Source organism: Salvia hispanica, chromosome 2 (genome assembly GCF_029641045.1).
Source record: "Salvia hispanica isolate PSC_SH4W2 chromosome 2, Shi_PSC_v1, whole genome shotgun sequence".
NCBI lineage: Eukaryota > Viridiplantae > Streptophyta > Magnoliopsida > Lamiales > Lamiaceae > Salvia > Salvia hispanica.
Window position 1 is genome coordinate 37809907 of NC_142693.1, and position 8723 is coordinate 37818629.

At 42.5% G+C, this 8723-nt stretch overlaps 1 non-coding gene across 1 annotated transcript; it reads right to left on the bottom strand.

The window, feature by feature from the left end:
• Nucleotides 1-344: 344 nt before the first annotated feature.
• Nucleotides 345-451, bottom strand: LOC148932345 (small nucleolar RNA R71). The gene has a single exon (XR_016136068.1). It is a non-coding gene; the product is annotated as a small nucleolar RNA R71 (small nucleolar RNA).
• Between the last annotated feature and the right edge of the window lie 8272 nt (nt 452-8723).

Consider the following 8723-nt stretch of genomic DNA (forward strand, 5'->3'; position numbering starts at 1 on the left):
ACATGTTCAATCATGGGAATATGATCACTTTTCCTAACGGCCCTCGTATTGATGCTAACAATTTTGAGTTACGCATGCCCCTTATCCAAAGGGTCGAGCAAACTCCTTTCGCAGGTAGGGCGACTGAAGATGCTAACCGCCATCTCTCCAAATTCATGGAAATCGCAAACACTCTGAAATTAAATGGTGTCGACGACGATGCCATACGGGTAAGACTTTTTCCATTCTCCTTGATTGATTCTGCTAAAGAGTGGTTTGAGTGTATGCCACCAGAAAAGGTCTCCACATGGAAGGACATCGTAGCCACCTTCCTCGACAAATACTACCCGCCAGGCACTATTTTGAAGCTCAAAAGTGAGATCTTTCAGTTCACACAAGGCCATGACGAGCCCCTCTATGAGGCATTTGCTCGTTTCAAAGCTCTTCTTCGAAAATGCCCAAACCATGGTTTTTCCATACGCCATCAGGTAGGAATCCTCTATAATGGATTTAACGAGAAAATATGTGCTATGCTTGATTCAGGGGCAAATGGAGGATTTCTAAGAAAGACAGGAGAGGATGCCATGGCGGTGATCGAGGAGTTCGCCACCAACAGTCGGGGGTGGTCTAAGGAAAGGCATGCCACGAGAAGAGTAGCAGCCATAGAAGAGGCCGAAGAAAGTTCTTTTGCTAAGGAGTTAGCAGAACTTAGAGTTAGGATTGATCAAATGGACATCTCGAGGAAGGAAGATCTAATTCCGGCAACTTCCATAGTAGCGGTCAATGCACCCGAAACTGCCATATCAACTGTGGAAGAAATCAACTACGTGCAAGGAGGCGGTCCCAGAAACTACAATAACAATTATCGCCCTAATCAGGGGGGCGGTAATTTCAATAATTATAATGGGAACCGTCCGCACCCAAATCTTTCTTATTCTAACAATAATTACTTGCAACCCCCTGCAGGATTTAATGTTAGCAAAGGAGGAGTGGTTGAGCCGATGAAGAAGGAAGACAAGTATGAACAAGGAATCACGGAGATTTTGGAGGTAATTACGCAAGATAGGAAGATTAATGACACCAAGATCGGAGTGGTCGAAGCAAGGATAAACAACGTCGAGCAAGGAATGAACACAATCTCGGCAACTGTAACCAATATTACCACTCAAATGGAGCAAATTCAGAAGAAGTTAGATGAGGATAGAGCAAGGGCAGCAGCAAGAGTGGATGATATTAACAAGAAGTGGGTGGCAAAGCAGAAATTTGGGGACTGCACAGTCGCCGGCGGACCGCCGCAGACCCCGCAGCGGCCCGCCACTGAGACGGCAGAGACACCAACCAGGCAGGACTGCCCAGTCGCCGGCGGACCGCCGCACACCCCGCAGCGGCCCGCCACTGTGACGGCAGAATCGTCCACTAAGTAGGAGCTTGTGCGGCAAAACGGGATTGAACTCCCTTTTCAGCCAAAGAGGAAGTTCAAGCTTGAAGAGCAGTTCAAGCAATTCCTTAACATGTTTTGCAAAGTCCATACTAACATTCCACTTGTTGAATCGTTGCAGGAGATACCAAAGTATGCAAAGCTACTAAGGGAGGCGGTAATGAGGAAGAAAAATCCGACTAAAGCCGACCTTAAGCTACCGCATCATTGCAGCGAGATCATCCAAAAGGAACGGGCAGTGAAGCAAAGAGATCCGGGCCAGTTCATCATTAGGTGCCGAATTGGAGAAGGGAAGGTTGACAAAGCACTGTGCGACTTAGGATCGTCCATCAATCTCATGCCACTGAAGTACTACGAAAAGCTCAACATCGGGCCACTCAAATCTTCAGATGTAACACTCAGATTGGCCGATAACTCGTCCATCAAGACTGTAGGTATGATTGAGGATGTCTTAGTTAAAGTCGATGATTTTATTTTTCCTGCCGACTTTATTGTGCTCGACATGAAAGTAGACAAGAACGTCCCTCTAATCTTAGGGAGAGATTTTTTTGCCACTTGCAAAGCTTTGATTGATGTAGGTCGTGGCGAGATCACAATCAGTGATAATCATGTTCAATCCACCTATAAGATCGAGAGCGAAATGCTAAAGTTTGAGGAGGCAAAGCGGGCAAAAATGGAACAACAGTGCAGAGCAGTCATGGCTACCGACTTGACCAAGCCCAAAGATCCCTTTGAAGCGGAGGATCCTTCTACCTCCACTATCTACATTATCAAAGAGGTAAGACACTCTTCTAAAAAGGGTGATGCTAATTCTTCTACATCTGCTCCACAGAAGAAGAAACAGAAGAGAAAGAAAACACCCAAAGAGGACCCCGAGATATACGTCATCAAAACGAAAGAGGGGAAGCACAAGTGGTGGAAGAAGCTAGGGACCAAATTGCTCCCTATGCCAATTTTCAACACTAGAGTTATTGATCCGCCCAACTAGTGGGCCACTTCAAGTCGAGCTAACGACTTTAACAAAAGCGCTTATTGGGAGGCAACCCAATTTTCTTTTATTTTTTTTATTTATTTTCTCATTTTTTTTTATGTTCTGTTAAAAAAAAAAAAATTTGGTGGCGGTCGCCGCACTTAAAGCACGGCGGTCGCCACACGTGTGTTAACATGTGCAGGAAGGATCGGGCTTAGGGCGGGCCAGAGTAACCGCTTCACGGGCCGCGGCGGCCCGCCAGGATTGCTGTTTATGAAGGCCCGTGTGGCGGCCCGCCACGAGAGTCGCGGCGGTCGCCACACGCAGTCCAGAGACGGGATTTCCACCATAAAAGGTATGTTTTCCATTCCTTTTCACATTCCTTCTCAAATTCCTTCCTTGCACACAACCCCCACCTATATAAATCACCAAATTCACACACCCACACTATCATTCTCTCAATTCTCTCAAAGTCTAGAGCTCTTCTTCTACAAATTCTCTCCACAAAAAGGTATGAATCCTAACTCAATTGCTGGGTTTTTCTTTACTTCTTCCATGGATTGTGTGCTTTATTTTGGGTGAATTGTCGGTAGAATCTCTTAATTCATGATGGGGGATGATTATGTGTATGAATTTTTGAATTCTATGGTTTAAAATTTTCTTGATTGGTGATTATTAAGTTGTGAATGATGATTCTCTCTTGGTTTATAGTGTTTAAAAGTTGCAATCATGTTCATAGCATTGTGAGGCTATTATTACTTCCATGAATTGCAATATTTGTGATTTTGTAGAGATTGTTGGTTTTTATGGATATTTGGTTGATACGTCTCTGCATGGGGGATGAATTCACGTTGGAGGATGATTTGTTGTGTCCTAATTTTGTTGATTTTGCTTAACATGTTATTATGCTAAAAATTAGGATGCTTTTGTACCCAAGCTTGCATATAAGTTCTTTTCTCTTCATTTTTACTTGGTTGAATGCAAGTTTGGGGGAACTTTTGATCTCCCACTTGTTGATGCTCTTTTAAGAGTGTAATTTCTTTTGTAGGATAATGGGATTAAAAGGGAAACCGGAGAATGCGAAGAACTATGGCATTAGCCTTGCCACGGAAGAGCAAAAGGCTATGTGGAAGAAAGTGTCGGCCCGAGAAACGGCACCTTCTAGATATCCCCACGATTTCCCTCTCCAAACTTTGGGGATCATGGAGGATTTTTGGAAGTTGTGCGACGTGGGTGATGGGAATGGCCTCGTCTACATGTTCCAAAGGAAGTGGCCATCGTTTCGAAAGTATACTCTCGAGTTCCTAAGCTCGCTAAGGGTTACTAAGGATCGCCGCCAAAATTTTCCACTTAGCATCGATTTCCGCCTAGGGAACCGTTGGCACTCGCTCACCATGGAAGAGCTTAGTGGGATCTTCCATTGCTTCGACCCCAACCCCGAAGAGGACAATGAATATGGATTTTCAGAGGTTTGGGGGGCGATGACAAATGAGCAAGAGCATGCAGCGGGCTATGCCAAGTCTTCATCAATTCGCAACCCCATCTTGAGGTACCTCCATCGTGCTATGACTCAGCTTATGTTTGCTCGTATCGATGGGGGAAGTGTCTCCCAAACGGAGCTCAATGTGATGTGGTGCCTACTCAACAAGAAGGGAATCGATTATGGGACCCTCTTTACTTACTATATGGATAGGATCACGAAGAAAGACGGGGGCGTCATTTGTTGTGGGGGATTGATTACGGCAATTGGCGAACATTTAGGGGTCTCTTTTGCCGGTATGACGGAGGATGGTGGAGAAAAGTTTATCACTTATGAGGTGCTATTTTCGGTGGGGCTTTTGAAGACCGATCAGTGGGGTCAAGGGTATTTTATGCAAGTAGCGGGGGATCACTTTCCCGTTCCACTCCCGCAATTGACCAAGGTCGATGTTTGGGCAAACCAAGCCAATTGGAAGCTCGACACACCCGCCCACCGGAGAGCTATCGAGGCTAACCCCGTCAATGGGGAATTTAGAAAGAGGAACATTCCCTCTCGCATTCCTCAATTTGAGCCCGATGAGGATTCCGCATTTGATGCCATTGATAACTATGAAGAAGGCGCGGAGCATTCACAAGCTCAAAGGAGTGAAGCACCGCCACCACCGCAATCCCAACCACAACGAGAAGAAGAAGAAGAAGAAGAGGAAGTGGAAGGACATCGCCGCCGGACACGAGCGAACCGCCGCCGCGGGAGGCCAAATCCGGAAGAGGAGTTTCAAGTCAACACCTCCGCCCAATTAGGAGAAATTTTCTCCTATATGCAAAACATGTCCAACGCTTGGAACAATCGATGAGCGGAGCAACAAGCGGAGAATGCCTACAACCGCCAAGGGTGGACGGCTCAAGGCGATTGGCGCACGGCGGAACAAGAATTTTGGGAGCAACAACGTTTGGAAGACGCTCATCGGCGTCAACAATATGAAGAGCTCCGAAGGATGGCCGCCGAAGCTAGAGAGGAACGAGAGACAATGAGGAGTGATATCACGTACCTCGTTGGAGCTTTCGAGGATCTTAGCACCCGTTTCCCTCCACCTCCTCAAGATTGAAGAAGTCAAGCTCGATGACTTTAAATGAGCATTTATACCATGTTTTTGGATGTTTTTAAGACGATTTATTTCCTTGATTCAACAATTTTTGCTTTAATTTTAAATATTTTTGGTTTTGGTTTAATTTTGTGCTTTGCAAAAATTTTCGCAGGTTCTGACCTCTCCGTGGCGACCGCCGCAAGCTCTGCGGCGGTCCGCCACCTGAACGCTGGAAAGCATCTTTGACGTGCGGCGACCGCCGAACAGCTGCGGCGGACCGCCACCTGGGCAAAATTTTCCCGCGCGATTTTTTGAAATTCTTCGAATTTTCGCCCCACTCAACCTCTACGCGAAATTTTTCAGGGTACGTTTTTTTCCAGTAGTATACTCACGTCCCTACCGACTCTACAAACTTATTTTACACTTTGTTGTAAATAAGTTTGGGGGGATGAAGTGGTGGACCGTGAGTTTAGGGTTTTCTTTTTGTTTGTTTTTGCTTTAATTTTCTAAAATCCCGTAGGAGATTTTTGTGTTCTAAAAATATTTTCTTGAATCCATGTCATGAACATAACATGAAGAACTTAGAAACACGCATGCTTAGGGACACATTAGACCGAGTTGCCAATGATATTATATTCCATCCATGTTTAAGTGTGGCTTAACGTTTTGATATGATGGTTGGGTGAAAAGGTGCATAATTAGTGAATTGCTTGTTCGCCTTGAATCGTGCTTCTACCTTGTGAGATTTGAGCCTTAAATTCTTTCTTGTGTGATTTATCTGTATGCATGTATATGTTTCTAGAACTTGCTCCTAGTCTGCCTAAGTTTACATAGTGTTTAAGTTGATTTAGGAGGATGTTAGGCCGTCTTTTCTTAGCTACTTTTATATCCAAAATTTTCGACCCTCTCAAATTTTTTCCTTTGGAGCCAATTTTGAGCCTTTAAGCCTTTTCTTTGGAAGCCAAAATAAATGGGGGAACAATTCCTTGGGTTAGTATAGTTTTTGTTATCTTGTTTTGTAAAGGAATTGGAGAGATAAGGAGGAAAGTATAAAAAGTAGTGTGCTTAATATTAAGAAAGTACAAGTTGTGAAATTGAGAAAAATTCCAAATATGTGCTTGATCTTAGAAAAAAAAAGAGAAAGGATGTAAAAAAAAAAAAAAAAAAAATGTGTGAAAGGTTGTGAAAAGAAAATAAAATCAAAGGATTGAAAGTAAATTGAAGGAGAAAAATAAAGTGTTAGAAGTGCCTTAAGTTTTAGAAAAGTGGAGTCATCTTAACTCTATTTGGGATATTTTTATATTTGAGTCACTTTTTAGCCAAATATTCCTCACCTACCAAAGAGCCTACGTTACAACCGAAAAGAAAGACCTTTCGGACTTTTGATGCTTAATCACATTGAGTAGAGGAGGGATTAGACTTTGAGCAAGCCTATGGTAAACTTTGCATGATGCATGATTTGAGTGATTTACACTTTACCTTTATACACTTTGAGAGTGAGAGAAAGAACACTTCCCATCTTTGGAAGTTTGCCACATGTGAGTGCTTGAATTCAAGGTGTTCCACGAGTTAGTAATGAAAGTGCACTATTAAGCCTTGCTTGATTTGATTGTGTTAATCCATGCTTAATCTATTCTTTCATCTTTTGAGGCAATTATGACGTCTAGTCCTTGTGCATTCCGTGCGTCTATTCTTGTGTCTTTAGTGTTTTGTTCGAGCACAAACAAAAATGTAAGTTTGGGGGAGTTGATACGCCCGGATTTTGCACTGTTTCAAGGCCATTATTTGGTCCGTTTTTGTTATCAAAATCACTCTACATGTCCATTATTTGCATATTCTATACATTTTGGTATTTTGACGTGTTTTGTGAGAAATGTGCATATTTGAGCCGAAAAGGGGAATAAAAACGCATAGTCTGGAAATCTGGAGTCAGACGGCGACCAGCGACCGCCGCGAAGATGTACGGCGACCGCCGGCGCCCGGCGGGCAGAGCTATGTGGCTGCCCGCCTCGGAAATTTACGCTAGGAGAAGAGTCTCGCCCGGCGACCGCCGGAGGACATGTGGCGGTCCGCCACCGAAGGGTCAGAATCTCTGGACTCCAACGCGGCGACCGCCGGCCAAGGTGCGGCGGCCCGCCGGAGAAAGGCGGCGAATCCGACCAGCCCTAGATTTGCTCCAAGATTTACCAAATTTTGAAGATCTTTTCCTTCTATGATGAGGAATAATCTTCCCCTATAAATAGGACCTCAAGCTTCATCAAAAGGGTTTTTTTTTTTTGGACACACAACAAGAACACATTCATAGAGATCAAAAGCTAGAGTACTTCAATTGTGCAAGGAGTTGAAGAAGAATTTCAAGAACATCAAGAACGACAAGGATTCAACCTACGGGTTTTATTTGCTTTAGTTTTATGTTCAAATTGCTTTCCCTTCAATCTATGTTTTTAGTTTATTCAGTCATGTGTAACTAAACTCATAGGATTCTAGGGATGTGTTAGTAGCAACTTTGGTTATACAATTCCGTTTTCTATTTAATATCCGTTTTGTTTTTACTTTGTTTCTTCCCTAAGTTAATCATGATGCTTCATAATTGAGTGACACAATTATGTATGATTCAATACAACTTGCTTCATAACTGTGACAGAGTTCTAGCGAGTTAGATCCACTTAGTAGACACTACAGTTAGCTTCCTTTAAAACGACACTGTTAATTGAGAGTGAGGACTTTTCAAGGGTCTTAGGAGCTTTTTGGAGTTACGTGTTAGGATTGACAACCCTAATGTTAGTAATCAACGTTTGTATCGCATGAGCATAAGCTAGGTGACTCGTCCTTTCAAAGTATTAACTGTGCTAGGGTATTGTAGTTTGGAATTTGTATAACCATAAAAGCGAAAGCACATCCCTGGAATTCCCCTTATCTCTATACTTTTCTCTCCGTGATTTGCTTGCATTTAATTGTTTATTGTTTTTAATATTTACTGTTTTCAAAAAGTTTCCAACAATTCTTATTTCTCCAGATAGTAATTGAGTTCTAGTAGAAGATAGACACTTTGTGTACATCTTCCTCGTGTTCGATACCCGGTACTAACCTTTTGCTATACTATACCTACTCTATATACTTGCAGGTATTTATAGTGCAAATAAAAAGTGCATCACAAACAACCTTATAACTTTATGTGAGTAGTAGTATCAGAAACTACCCACCAAAATATCATTAGGGACTAAAGCCAAATTAACTTCATAACAGACCAAAACAAGAATGGTAACTTCCTTTGCATGCCATGCGTGATATTTATCACAATTCTTCTTTTTTATATCCATTTACCACGAAAGAAATAACTATCATTATCCTTATGTTGTTTCTTTTGTGATGAACCCTTATCCATAACAACATTCTCAATAGACTTTCTCTTAATGCCCTTTACTTTATTTCTTGAGATACTGACCAGATGTGCAACACCAAATGCACAAGCAAGTCATTAAAATTCAAGCTTTAGTGAAGCAACGTGAGACATTTTCATAACGTGCTCTCTTATGTTGTTCTTGCCCTTATACTTTATTGAGATCAAGCACGCTTGTCTCAGCCTTATCTTTTTTCGCAAAACGTTCCTTTATTTTTGCAAGGTATTCACTTACCTTAGTAATATGCTCAGATGTAGTGCCTCGAAAGTCTTCTAGGATGCTATACTTAATAATCATTAGACTTACGCGATTCAAGCATTTTCAATTCTCATAGTTTCTCTTTTGATCAAGAGTACTATTATCCATACAAG